The sequence below is a fragment of the Bos mutus genome, chromosome 10 (genome assembly GCF_027580195.1).
Source record: "Bos mutus isolate GX-2022 chromosome 10, NWIPB_WYAK_1.1, whole genome shotgun sequence".
Classification (NCBI taxonomy): domain Eukaryota; kingdom Metazoa; phylum Chordata; class Mammalia; order Artiodactyla; family Bovidae; genus Bos; species Bos mutus.
In genome coordinates, this window is record NC_091626.1 from 31,178,690 (window position 1) to 31,191,528 (window position 12,839).

Sequence of the window (12,839 nt, forward strand, 5' to 3'; positions counted from 1 at the left end):
ATTCAGTTAACAATAATAATAGTTAACATGTATTGAGTCATTACTTCATGCATACACCAGGCACTGTGCTAAAGACTCTGTATTATTATTTACCCACATCTTACAGATTTGGAAACTCAGCATCTAATTTAACTATCCAAGCACAGCAAGCAAATCCAAATCAGGAATCAGACCACACCTGTCTTACTACATAGCTTATACTCTCTACGGAAATTCTAGAACTCACCCTACAAACACCTAGAATTCTCCCTACAAACACCCTAGAACTCACCTTAGAAATACCCTGATTGACCTGAATGCTCAAAGAAATAATCAGAATCCCCAGGAATACAACAACAAAAGCATACATTTAACTAGAGAAATGCTGCACATTTAGGTTGCTTTTTATTTGGAATAAATATAATTATAAAAGTTCAATCATACTGTCATGCATAAAGTAATACCAAGAAACATAAAGAAAGGGGAAACACAGGATAACCATTCATAAGCAGAACTTGACATTACCAGAATACTTCTTGAAAATGGGGGCAATTTTAAGTTTTTGTGAAAACAATCCCTTTTTTCTCTTGAAAACTGTACCTAAAACATGATCTAATCTCCCACCTTAAATCTGTAAGGAGCATAAAGTTGTCCCTGGTAAAAACAAGTATCGCTTGGTAAAGTAGTAGCGGAGGTAGGAGCAGCAGGATAGCGGTAGAAGGCACAGGAGGAGTAACAGCAGTAGCATTAGAAACAGCACTGTAGTAACAACGGCAGTGACAGCAACGGAAGAGGCAGCTGCAGCAGCGGTAGTAGAGCAGTCATAGCAATATTACTAGTAAGCATAATATGCCAAGAAAAACATAGTTTTGGATTGTTGATCCTGAACCAGCCAAGTATCAGGGTCCTTACTAGAAGCAGTACTTCTCTTTGTATAGATCTGTAACTGAATGCTATGGTACACTGTAACTTCACCAGAGAAGTCTAGAGTTGAAGAAATTTTGGAGAACAGATACTTGAATTTTAGCTTTAAAAATCTCTCTGCCATAACTCAACTGTCACCTCCTTCAGATGTCATTCTCAAATTCCTTACTTTTACACTCTGGGGACAGCATTACTCTCTCCCTATGTTCACAAAGCATCTTTTATACGAGCATAGTTCCCTGTTTGGCATAACTGCAGAGCATTATGTCTTTCCTTTGGACTTTTGCCTCCTCAAGACTTTAATTTGTATCTTATCCATGCAGTTGTCTTGGGCACTCAAAAGAGTAAAAGTTCAATTAACAATTTTCCCATTTAAAAAACACTCAATAATCTAGTGTATAATTTACAATGAAAATTAACTAATGGTTGCTGAGAAACTGCTAAATATTGTGTATAAAGAATTAGGTAAGTTCAGAATCATCAGACTCAGCAGAAGTTTCTATAAGTTTCTCTGAGGACTGACTTTCCATTCAAATGACTAGACCTAACTGAGCTCTAAGCACAAATGACAGGCAGAGGACAAGTCAGAAGACCACAGAAAATCTAAAAGGAATCCTGACACAGAGATCACATTAAACCCATAAATATGAGGAAAGAAAAAATCCAATTTGTAAAATATTAAATTATTTGGATAAAGACAATTTATTAATACAACCTAAGGGTGGGAGTCTAGAATACCAAATCTGACATATCTAGGGGATCATTTTATCATCCGGTTGAAAATCTTCCACTTTTTAGAACAAACCTGTGTGAATAACTGTGGCAATATAAGTCTGAAAGCATTGTTTTCTGATCATATGAGAAAAAAAAAATCCATTTTTCAAGATCCAGTAAAAACTAATTAGCACTGTGGGAGAGAACATGAAATATATAAAATACTCCTTAAAAGAAAGAGAGAGAAGCTGAAAGAAAGAGAAATTGAGACTTCTGAAAATCCAGGCAAGGAAATAGCACAGAGAAAAGCTAAATGCACATACAGTTCATGACAGCGATAGGTACAATAAACTGTCAGTCTGATCAATCTAATAATACCTTACTCAAAGAAAAAATATTATTTTTGAAACACAATGATGCAGAATGAGAGAATATACTACTAACTGCAAAAAGAAAAGGAAAGTGAAGTGGCTCAGTCGTGTCTGACTCTTTGCAACCCCATGGACTGTAGCCTACCATGCTTCTCCATCCATGGGATTTTCCAGGCAAGACTGCTGGAGTGGGTTGCCATTTCCTTCTCCAGGGGATTTTCCCAACCCAGGGATTGAACCTGGGTCTTCCGCATTGTAGGCAGACACTTTACCGTCTGAGCCACCAGGGAAAGCACACATTTAAAAATAAATTGTGATCACAACTATGTAAAAAAGTCTATATACAAAAAAGTACTAGAAGGCACACACATCCACCTGTAACTACAATCATGTTACGCTAGTGGGATTAAAAGTGATTCTTTTACTTTAAGAAAAAGTTGTCTAAATTTTCTCTAACAGTAATTTTTTAATATGAAGGTTTTGCAAAAGAAAATAAACTACATTTTATGTATAATTTAAACCAATTTCTTCTTATATCTCAATTTCTACCAATATATCTAATATGCAAGAGGTACATTAAGTTTTTTACCACATCAGAGAAAATTTAAGGATTAACATTACCTTATTCTACTCATAAAAATACTTAGTGGGAAATCTAATTAAATTAAGACACTCAACATAAAGAGGTCATCCAATTAATTGGTTCCATAAATACAAAAATATCAGTACAAGGGTTTAATAACCACTCTTAGAATCATCAGTATAGTTATCAGAGTACAAATTGGTGTAACTTGACATGACCTTATTCTGAAACAGACTATAAAATCAGATATTTTTTGTAAGGTATAAAAATGAAACTCTATCAACACAGGAAACAAAGGCTGCTGTTGCCCCCAAACCACACATGCAAAGAGAGCTGCTGTTACCCCCAAACCAAATTTGCAGAGTAACAGTAAATGGACTCAAAACGAGCCATCTTACCAATAACGAAAATCAGTCCTAATATTAACTTCCCTCAGGAAAAGTTCTTTACTCATCCCTGCAAATTACAATGCATGATCTCAAAATGTGCAAACCTGATTCCAGAAGGAAATCACATTGCAAATGAGTAATACTGCCAAATCAGACAAAGAGTATTGTACCAAGTCTTTACCATTACTAAATTGTCAAAAAGATTCAAAAATAACCTTCAATCAGGTTCAACATGTAAAGAACTTGAAATTCATCACACTTGTCCTTATAGCAATAAAAAAGCTGAAGAGAAAAAATGAAAATCAACCACTCTTCTTCAATTAATCAGGGAATTGAAGCCAGAGGGCAAACCTCTAACCTGAAAACTACAGAGACAGGTAGATACAGAAAATCACACTGTGCAAGAAGCAAAGCCTAGGAAGATAAATCTTCAGCTGGAGCCAGTATCAGTAGGAACACTTTAAACAGTAAATGACAAACTGCTGGAGACTCAGTGTAGACTAGCTTAGAATGAAAAACCATGAGAGAGCTCAGTCTTTGAAAGGCCCCAACAGTTTCTAGAGTTTTACCTCCAGGAGCCCTACCAGGTTCTCAACTGTGATAATCTGAAAAAATTTTCTTTATTTCCAGCAGGGGGAAGGGAGACATAATAATTCTTAAAATATACCCAAAGCTTTCTGTTCTTCTTAAAAAAGACAGTCTGAAAAGAACATTATTTTAACAGAACCTAGCCTACCAGGAAGTACCTTACCTAACTCCAGCTCCCTCCAGCCTTCAAAGAACAGAAGAGATACACAAATCAGGTTTAAAAAACTGAGACCTAATCACAATACCACAAAACTCCCAACCATCTTACCTCCATATCAATACAACTCTATACAATAACAGAGCATTACAGGTAAAAAGAACTTCAAAGTCTGAGACCCCATTTAAAGATTCTCTACATAACCCAAAGACAAAAGAACAAGCCAAAATAAGGACACTGCAAGAAATGTTAGCCTCTGACACCAAATACAGGCTTCCCAGGTAGCTCAGCGGTAAAGAATCCACCTGCCAATGCAGAAGACAAGGGTTGGATTCCATTTCCTCTTGGGATCTTCCTGATCCCAAGAGGAAATGGAAACCCATTCCAGTATTCTTGCCTGGAAAATCTCATGGACAGAGGAGCCTGCCAGTCTACAGTCCATTGGGTTGCAAAGAGTCAGACACAATTAAGAACTGGACACAACTGAACATATATGCACGGCATGGCATCCTAATCAGATAAATATAAAACCTCACACTAAAGATCTATTTTGATAGACATGAGTTTGAGTGAACTCTGGGAGTTGGTGATGGACAGAGAGGCCTGGCATGCTGCGATTCATGGGGTCGCAAAGAGTCGGACACAACTGAGCGACTGAATTGAAGTGAAAGATCTATTTACCTCCTCTTTTTTATCTACTATGCCATGCTTGCTGCTGCTGTGGCTGTTGCTTCAATTGTGTCTGACTCTGCGACCCCATAGATAGCAGCCCACCATGTTTGGATAGCAACAAAAAAAGAAAGCATTGTAAAGGCAAAAAAACACAATCTGAAGAAACAAAGCATGCCTCAAAACCAGACTCATACAGCAGAGGCTTTAGAATTAGCAATGGGTTAAAAAAAGGCTATGGTAAATATGCAAAGGGCTCTAATGGAAAAAGTGAACATGTAAGAACAAATTGGTAATAAAAGCAGAACATGGAAACTCTAAGAAAAGATCAATAGGAAATGTTACAAATCAACAACAATGTAACAGAAAACAAAAATGTCTTTAGTAACAAACACCAAGCCAGATCCAGGAAGCTCAGTGTCCTCCAAGCAGAACAAATACTAAAATACTTACAGAACAACAGATGAGTAAGTCAACAAAAAAAGAAGAGAAAAAAAACAAAGAGAGGAGAAAAAAAATAAACCTTATCTAGAAAGAAGTAAAATAAGAATTACATTGAACTTTCTCTTCAGAAACCATGCAAACAAAATGAGTGAAATAAACACCAACCTAGAATTCTGTACCCAACAAAATTATCCTTCAAAAGTGGGGGGGCGGGGGGGTGGGCAACCGTCTCAGACAAAAATTGAGAAAACTGAAAACCTACTGATCTGCCTTGCAAGAAATGTAAAAACAAGTTCTTCAGACAGAAATAAGATTATATACTGGTAAGAAACATGGATTATATAAAGAAATGATGAGCATAAGAAAAGCAATATATAAAGGCAAAACTAAAACTCTTATTTTTCTTATTCTTAATCTAACAAATAACGTGTTCAAAACCATATATTTTGTGATCACAGCTTATAGAAAACTTAAATGAATGACAGAATGGTATAAAGGATGGGAGAAAGGACCTGAAAATGCTCTAAGGTACTTGTGTATCCATGAAGTAGTGTAGCATTATTTGAAAATGAACTTGAATTACCTAGAAATGTATAAATGTTAACTCTGAGACAACCATTCAAAAAAGTTCCTTAAGAAATATAATGATATACTATAACAGGATAGAAAATGGAACCATATAAAATGCTCAATTAAAATGAGAGAAAGCAGAAACAGAGTGGAAGGCCAAAAAAAAATAAAAGGAAAAGAAAAAAACAAAACCAGAAACTAAGAACTGAAGCAAGGAATGGAAAACATTTAAAATATGGTAAATACTAACAAGTATATCAATAATTACTTTAAATGTCAGTGATCTACATACACCAATTCAGAGTGACAAGACCCAACTATATGTTGTCTGCAAAAACCCACTTATAAAGGCATAGATATATTAAAGGAAAAGGGATAACGTAAGATATACTATGCTAACACTAAACAAAAGAAAACAGATAGAGCTGACTTCAAAGCAAGGAAGATTTCCAGAATAAGGAGAGACAGTATATAATGATAGAGGGTTGATTCTCCAAGAAGATATAACTATCCTTATATACATGCAGCTAACAACAGAACTAAATACTTGAGATAAAAACTAGTAGAACTGCAAAAAGAAATACATAAATTCTCTATTATATCTGAAGATTTCAATACCCCACTATCAGTAAATGAACCAACAGGCTGAAAATCAGTAAGACTATCACAGAACTGAACAGCACCATCAATTAACTGGATCTAATTGACATCCATAGAGGCTTCCCAGGTGGCACAGTGGTAAAGAATGCCCCTGCCAATGCAGGAGACACAGAGACATGGGTTCAATGCCTGGGTCGGAAAGAACCCGTGGAGCAGTAAATTGCAACCCGCTCTAGTATTCTTGCCTGGTAAATTCCAGAGACAGAGGCGCCTGGTGGGCTATAGTCCATGGCCTTGCAAAGAGTGAGACATAACTGAACACAAGACACAATTGGCATCTATGGACTACTTCATTCAACAACAGCAGAATACACATTCTTCTCAAGCTCAGAGGGAACATTCACCAAGCAGACTATATTCTGGGCTAGGAAATACACCTTTACAAATTTAAAAGAACAGATATCAAATGAAATATGGTCTCAGACCACAATGAAATTAAGCCAGAAATTAATAACAGTAGACAGCCAGAAAATCCCCAAGTATGTAGATATTAACAACATATACAAATGATACATGAATCAAAGTGTTGAGGATTTTTAAAAAATTTTTAACTAAATAAAAATGAAAATAAAGCATAAAAATCTGTGGGATACAGCAAATACCATACTACATTTTCTCTCTTAGAAAGAAACTTAACACTGGATGCATATATTTAAATTAAAAAAGTAAAGTTGACTACTCAAATTTCTACCTTAGGAAACAAGGAAAAGAAAATAATTAAATTCAAAATAAGCAGCAGAAAATAAATAATAAAAATCAGAGCAGAAATCAGTGAAATTGAAAACAGGGTAAACAAGAAAACCAACAAAACTAAAAGCTGGTTCTTTGAGAAGACCAATAAAATGAATAAACTCCTAGCCAAGCTTCCTAAGGAGAAAAGGAGAGAAGTCAATTACTAATATCAGACATGAAAGATGGGCCATGACTAGCAATCCTACAGATATTAAAAGGATAATAAAGAAATATTTGGATAATTCTATGCCCACAAACTTGCTAACTTAGAAGAAATGGACCAATTCCTTGAAAGACCCAATCTGCCAAAGCAAACACAAGGAGAAACAGATCATGTGAATAGGCCTATACTGGTCAAAGAAACTGAATAAACAACTAATCACTTTCCACTAGTACACTGTAAGTCAATTATACTTCAATAAAAAATAAATAATATTTAAAAAAAGGAAAATGTGTTCAACATGGTCTTCCTTCCTTGCTTTTTTTCCTACGGAATTGCAGGAGTAGCTGGGGAGGAGGGGAAAGAAATTTTCTAGATTTTCAAGCATCCAAAAATCAAAAAAATAAATACTACATAGAAAGTGAAGACTGTGAATCACAAAAGGAATCAAATACATCCATAGTCTACATCATGCTTGCTTCAGAAAAGGTTATTTCATTTTCTGAACTCAGCTGACAGAGTAGAGCAACAAAACATTTTTCTAACTTTAAATGAACTAACTGACCTGAAGAATGACTCTATTCTAAATACAACATTCAGACTGAAAAATAAAATACAGTAAGTCAGAGAGAATGGAATGGACTAGAATGGGGTAATTCCATGTTTACCCAATATCTTCACTAATGATTTTAACTCAAGCAAACAAAATATAAATAAGGCTATATTCACATGTCAGAATACATCAGATCAGCACTTAAAGCATTCTCTATTTCTTTTTTTAATTTTGTCACTCCAACAAAACTAATACCAATACGGTATACAGCAGACACTCAACAATTACAGAACTTTAGAACCTGAGAGCTAGAAAGGCTCTCAGAGATACATTCCTATTCTCTTCTTTCAAACCTCCCCTTTTACCCATTGAGAAACTAATAGCTGGAGAAGACCGTAACTTTTCCAAGCTATTATAGTTAACAGTGAGACAGAAACTATCTTTTTGCCTTTTCATACTGTTCATGGGGTTCTCAAGGCAAGAATACTGAAGTGGTTTGCCATTCCCTTCTCCAGTGGACCACATTTTGTCAGAACTCTCCACCATCACCTGATGAGAAGAACTAACTCATTTGAAAAGACCCTGATGCTGGGAAAGATGGAAGGCGGGAGGAGAAGGAGACAACAGAGGATGAGATGGTTGGATGGCATCACAGACTCAATGGACATGAGTTTGAGTAAACTCAGGGAGTTGGAGATGGACAGGGAGGCCTGGTGTGCTGCGGTCTATGGGGTCGCAAAGAGTGGGACACGACTGAGCGACCAAATTGACTGACTAACTGGACAGAAACTAGAACCAAAGCATCTTGACTTCCATACTGGTATTCCTTCCACAATATACCATGCTGTTGTCAACAACTCTGATGAGCCTGAGATTTCTATCCTACATGCATGCAAAGCAATGAGACTGTGAGAGTTTCATGGCTACTGAGAACCAAAAGTATCTAGCCACACACAGACTGAACACAGAACTGAAACCATATACTCTGCAATGCATTTAATACTACCCACCCCCCAAATTTATAACCACTGGAACATGTGAATTTGACCTCACTTGGAAACAGGATCTCTGCAGATGTAATCAAGGTAACATAAGGTCATACTGGATTAGGGTGGGTTCTAATCCAACGACTGGTATCCTTATAAAAAGAAGGCAATTTGGACAGAGATACAGAGGGAAGATCCCCTAGGGGAGGGCACGGCAACCTATTCCAGTATTCTTGCCTGGAGGAGCCCATGGACAGAGGAGCCTGGCAGGCTACAGTCCAGAGAGTAACAAAGAGTCACGTACACACAGAGGGAAGACCACCATGTGAAGATGGAGGTAGAGATTAAAGGTATGCTGCCACAAGCCAAGAAACACCAAAGATTGCTTAAAAATACCAGAAGCTCGAAAAGAGGAAACAATTATTCCCCTAGAGGCTATTCTTTTAAGTGACTAATTAGTCACTAATTACACAGCAATTTGTTATAGCATCCCTAGGAAACTAAAACACCTACACACAAACACGCACACACCCCTTTCTGTTTACATGAGCCTGGCTTTACTAGTCCAGTGTCTTCACTAGCATACTCTACTATTCCAGGAGATTCTTGCGGGAACATAACTTGATTATAGAAATTTCACAAAAGACTCATCAAGACTCCAACAGAAAGCATCAACAGTTTAAATCCTTGCATCGCTGTTTTGATCAATTCTAAATTGTTGTATTGATATTCATGATACTTACTCAGTATTAATCAAGCTCCATCATCACCATTGCAAGACTCAAATAAAATCAAACTTCAAATTCTAAAATTTTTACCTTGACTTTGCCCTTTTAAGGTATTATCAAATATCTGTCAAGGTGGTATTCTCCTTTACCACAGTAAGCAATAAACTCAACTTTATCAACAGGTTGTGTTAGTGTAATATCTGGTGAGCCAGTATCAGATAATCCTGGCAGAAAATATGATACCCCTGGGTCAGAAACAAAGAGAAGTTTACTACTCAAAACAACAGCTGTAGCCAATGTTATCATCTTTCGCACTGGTTCCCCAAGCTCCAATTCCTAAAGGGCAATACAAAGATAAGCCAGGTGATGCTGCACACACAGTGAGTTACATTACAGGAGAAGAAAGCTGAAACCTAAGAACCGTCAATATTTTAAAGGAGTTGCAAGCAAAAATATCCCACCTTTTCCCAAGAGAGATTATCTTGATTATCCTGGACAGTAAGGAAATCTGCCCTCTGTTGTTATGGAAATACCATTTCTATCTTCTCAGGCTGTTAGCGATGCAAATTTCTTTCAAAAGAGGGCCCTAAACAAAAGCTGCCAATGCCTCTGGCTCAGAAGATGTGCTGAAGCATAAGAGATCATGGAGAATCACCTCTCAATAGGTATCTCCCTTGTCCTAAAGGGCTAGAGACTTTAGGAAATCAGGATGAAGTTAGTATAAAGCAATGAGTAGAAAATGTTCCAGGAAGAAAACATTTAGACAAAAAGGTATACTACCTGTATAACCTAAAACCACTCTGTGTGTCTTAAACAGTCTCTCTCAACAAGCCTGTATATCAACTACGCAAAAGTAAATAATTATATGTTTGATTCTTACTTTTATTTTAAACTATTACATTTCCAAAAGAGTATACTGAATGAGGGTTTTTATTTTGTTTGCTAATTTTCTAGGTTTAGTAGCGCTCATGAAAAAAAAGAAAAACAGGGACTTGCCTGGAGGTTCAGTGGTTAATACTCTGCACTTCCACGGCAGGGGGCACAGGTTCAGTCCCTCCTCAGGACACTTAATATCCTCCTGCTGTGCAGTGCAGCCAAAATTTTAAAAAAAGGAAGAAGAAAAAAAGAAAACTGTTTACTAGTTCTGAACTTCACCAATTTTACCTGTAAATACAATTATTAAATGAAATCCTCAAGAGCAGAATATAATCCACATTTTAGAGTACTTAGATTTTTAACCAAGAAATCTAAGGTCCAAATTTATCTAAAATTTGTAAAACTTTGGGTCTCATTTAATATTATACATTTTAAATTAATCCACATAAAATTTTAAGGTTGTTGAAAAATAAAAAATAATTTGCTAGATTTTTCTAGCTACATATTTAATATCAGCATATTTTTGCATCTGTTTGAAAATGAAGATCATATCTCATACCCTTTCAACAGTAACCTGTTTTAACAAATCAGTTGAAAGAGAAATTAAAACTGAGTTTTTTAAATAAACAATTGTAAATTGAGCAATTTAACTTTATTTCAACTCTAAGATCAAGCAATGATCCCTGGAGGAAGAGAGGCAGGATAATGAGTAAAATGAGCACTACATAACATGTCTCCAGAGAGCTGTGTGACTAAATCTTATCACCTCACCTCTCCAGGTCTCCACTTTCCTATTTACAAAAAAAAAAAATACAGGTATTAGACTAAATGTTCCTTAAGGTCCATGTCACTTAACAGTTCTACAAGTCCAGTTTTGACAGTTTTGATTGATTCTACTTTCTCATGATTTCAGAAAATTAACTTCCTACTTCTTGCCCTGACAATCTTAAAGAATCCACGGATGAAATGATGCTCTAATGAACTCAAAGAAGTCCACTAAATCATCAGTTCAGCAAGTAGTAATATTTGCAGTAGAAATAATTCTTTCAGAAAACACCAAAATCTAAAATGACCCTCACCGTCAAGAAGTTCAATCGTCTACTTGAGAATGTAGGTACATGAAATTCTAATAGACTTTCAGTTCAGTTCAGTTGCTCAGTCATGTCCGACTCTTTGCAACCCCATGAATCGAGGCAGGCAAGGCCTCCCTGTCCATCACCAGCTCCCGGAGTTCACTCAGATTCACGTCCATCGAATCAGTGATGCCATCCAGCCATCTCATCCTCTGTTGTCTCCTTCTCCTCCTGCCCCCAATCCCTCCCAGTATCAGAGTCTTTTCCAATGAGTTAACTCTTCGCATGAGGTGGCCAAAGTACTGCAATTTCAGCTTTACCATCATTCCTTCCAAAGAAATACCAGGGCTGATCTCCTTCAGAATGGACTGGCTGGATCTCCTTGCAGTCCAAGGGACTCTCAAGAGTCTTCTCCAACACGACAATTCAAAAGCATCAATCTTCGGCGCTCAGCCTTCTTCACAGTCCAACTCTCACATCCATACATGACCACAGGAAAAACCATAGCCTGGACTAGATGGACCTTTGTTGACAAAGTAATGTCTTTGCTTTTCAATATGCTATCTAGGTTGGTCATAACTTTCCTTCCAAGGAGTAAGCGTCTTTTAATTTCATGGCTGCAGTCACCATCTGCAGTGATTTTGGAGCCCAGAAAAATAAAGTCTGACACTGTTTCCACTGTTTCCCCATCTATTTCCCATGAAGTGATGGGACCGGATGCCATGATCTTTGTTTTCTGAATGTTGAGCTTTAAACCAACTTTTTCACTCTCCTCTTTCACTTTCATCAAGAGGCTTTTTAGTTCCTCTTCACTTTCTGCCATAAGGGTGGTGTCATCTGCTTATCTGAGGTGATTGATGTTTCTCCCAGCAATCTTGCTTCCAGCTTGTGCTTCTTCCAGTCCAGCGTTTCTCATGATGTACTCTGCATATAAGTTAAATAAGCAGGGTGACAATATACAGCCTTGACATATTCCTTTTCCTATTTGGAACCAGTCTGTTGTTCCATGTCCAGTTCTAACTGTTACTTCCTGACCTGCATACAGGTTTCTCAAGAGGCAGGTCAGGTGGTCTGGTATTCCCATCTCTTTCAGAATTTTCTACAGTTGATTGTGATCCACACAGTCAAAGGCTTTGGCATAGTCAATAAAGCAGAAATAGATGTTTTTCTGGAACTCTCTTGCTTTTTCCATGATCCAGCAGATGTTGGCAATTTGATCTCTGGTTGCTCTGCCTTTTCTAAAACCAGCTGGAACATCAGGAAGTTCACGGTTCACATATTGCTGAAGCCTGGCTTGGAGAATTTTCAGCATTACTTTACTAGCGTGTGAAATGAGTGCAATTGTGCAGTAGTTTGAGCATTCTTTGGCATTGCCTTTCTTTGGGATTGGAATGAAAACTGACCTTTTCCAGTCCTGTGGCCACTGCTGAGTTTTCCAAATTTGCTGGCATATTGAGTGCAGCACTTTCACAGCATCATCTTTCAGGATTTGGAGTAGCTCAACTGGAATTCCATCACCTCCACTAGCTTTGTTCGTAGTGATGCTTTCTAAGGCCCACTTGACTTCACATTCCAGGATGTCTGGCTCTAGGTGAGTGATCACACCATTGTGATTATCTGGGTTGTGAAGATCTTTTCTGTACAGTTCTTCTGTGTATTCTTGCCACCTCTTCTTAATATCTT

At 37.1% G+C, this 12,839-nt stretch overlaps 1 protein-coding gene and 1 non-coding gene across 17 annotated transcripts in view; both read right to left on the reverse strand.

Annotated features, from left to right (window-relative positions):
• FUT8 (fucosyltransferase 8) overlaps window positions 1–12,839 on the reverse strand; it is a 337,919-nt gene that overhangs the window by 264,338 nt on the left and 60,742 nt on the right. For 4 of the 16 annotated variants that reach the window (XM_070377698.1, XM_070377696.1, XM_070377704.1 and 1 more), the window contains exon 3: window positions 10,204–10,288. The exons of the other annotated variants lie outside the window; for them this stretch is intronic. The gene's annotated coding sequence lies outside the window, so the exon portion shown is untranslated. The remainder of the gene's footprint in view (window positions 1–10,203; window positions 10,289–12,839) is intronic. 16 annotated transcript variants of the gene reach the window in all.
• On the reverse strand, window positions 2,207–2,278 carry TRNAC-ACA (transfer RNA cysteine (anticodon ACA)). The gene has a single exon. It is a non-coding gene; the product is annotated as a tRNA-Cys (tRNA).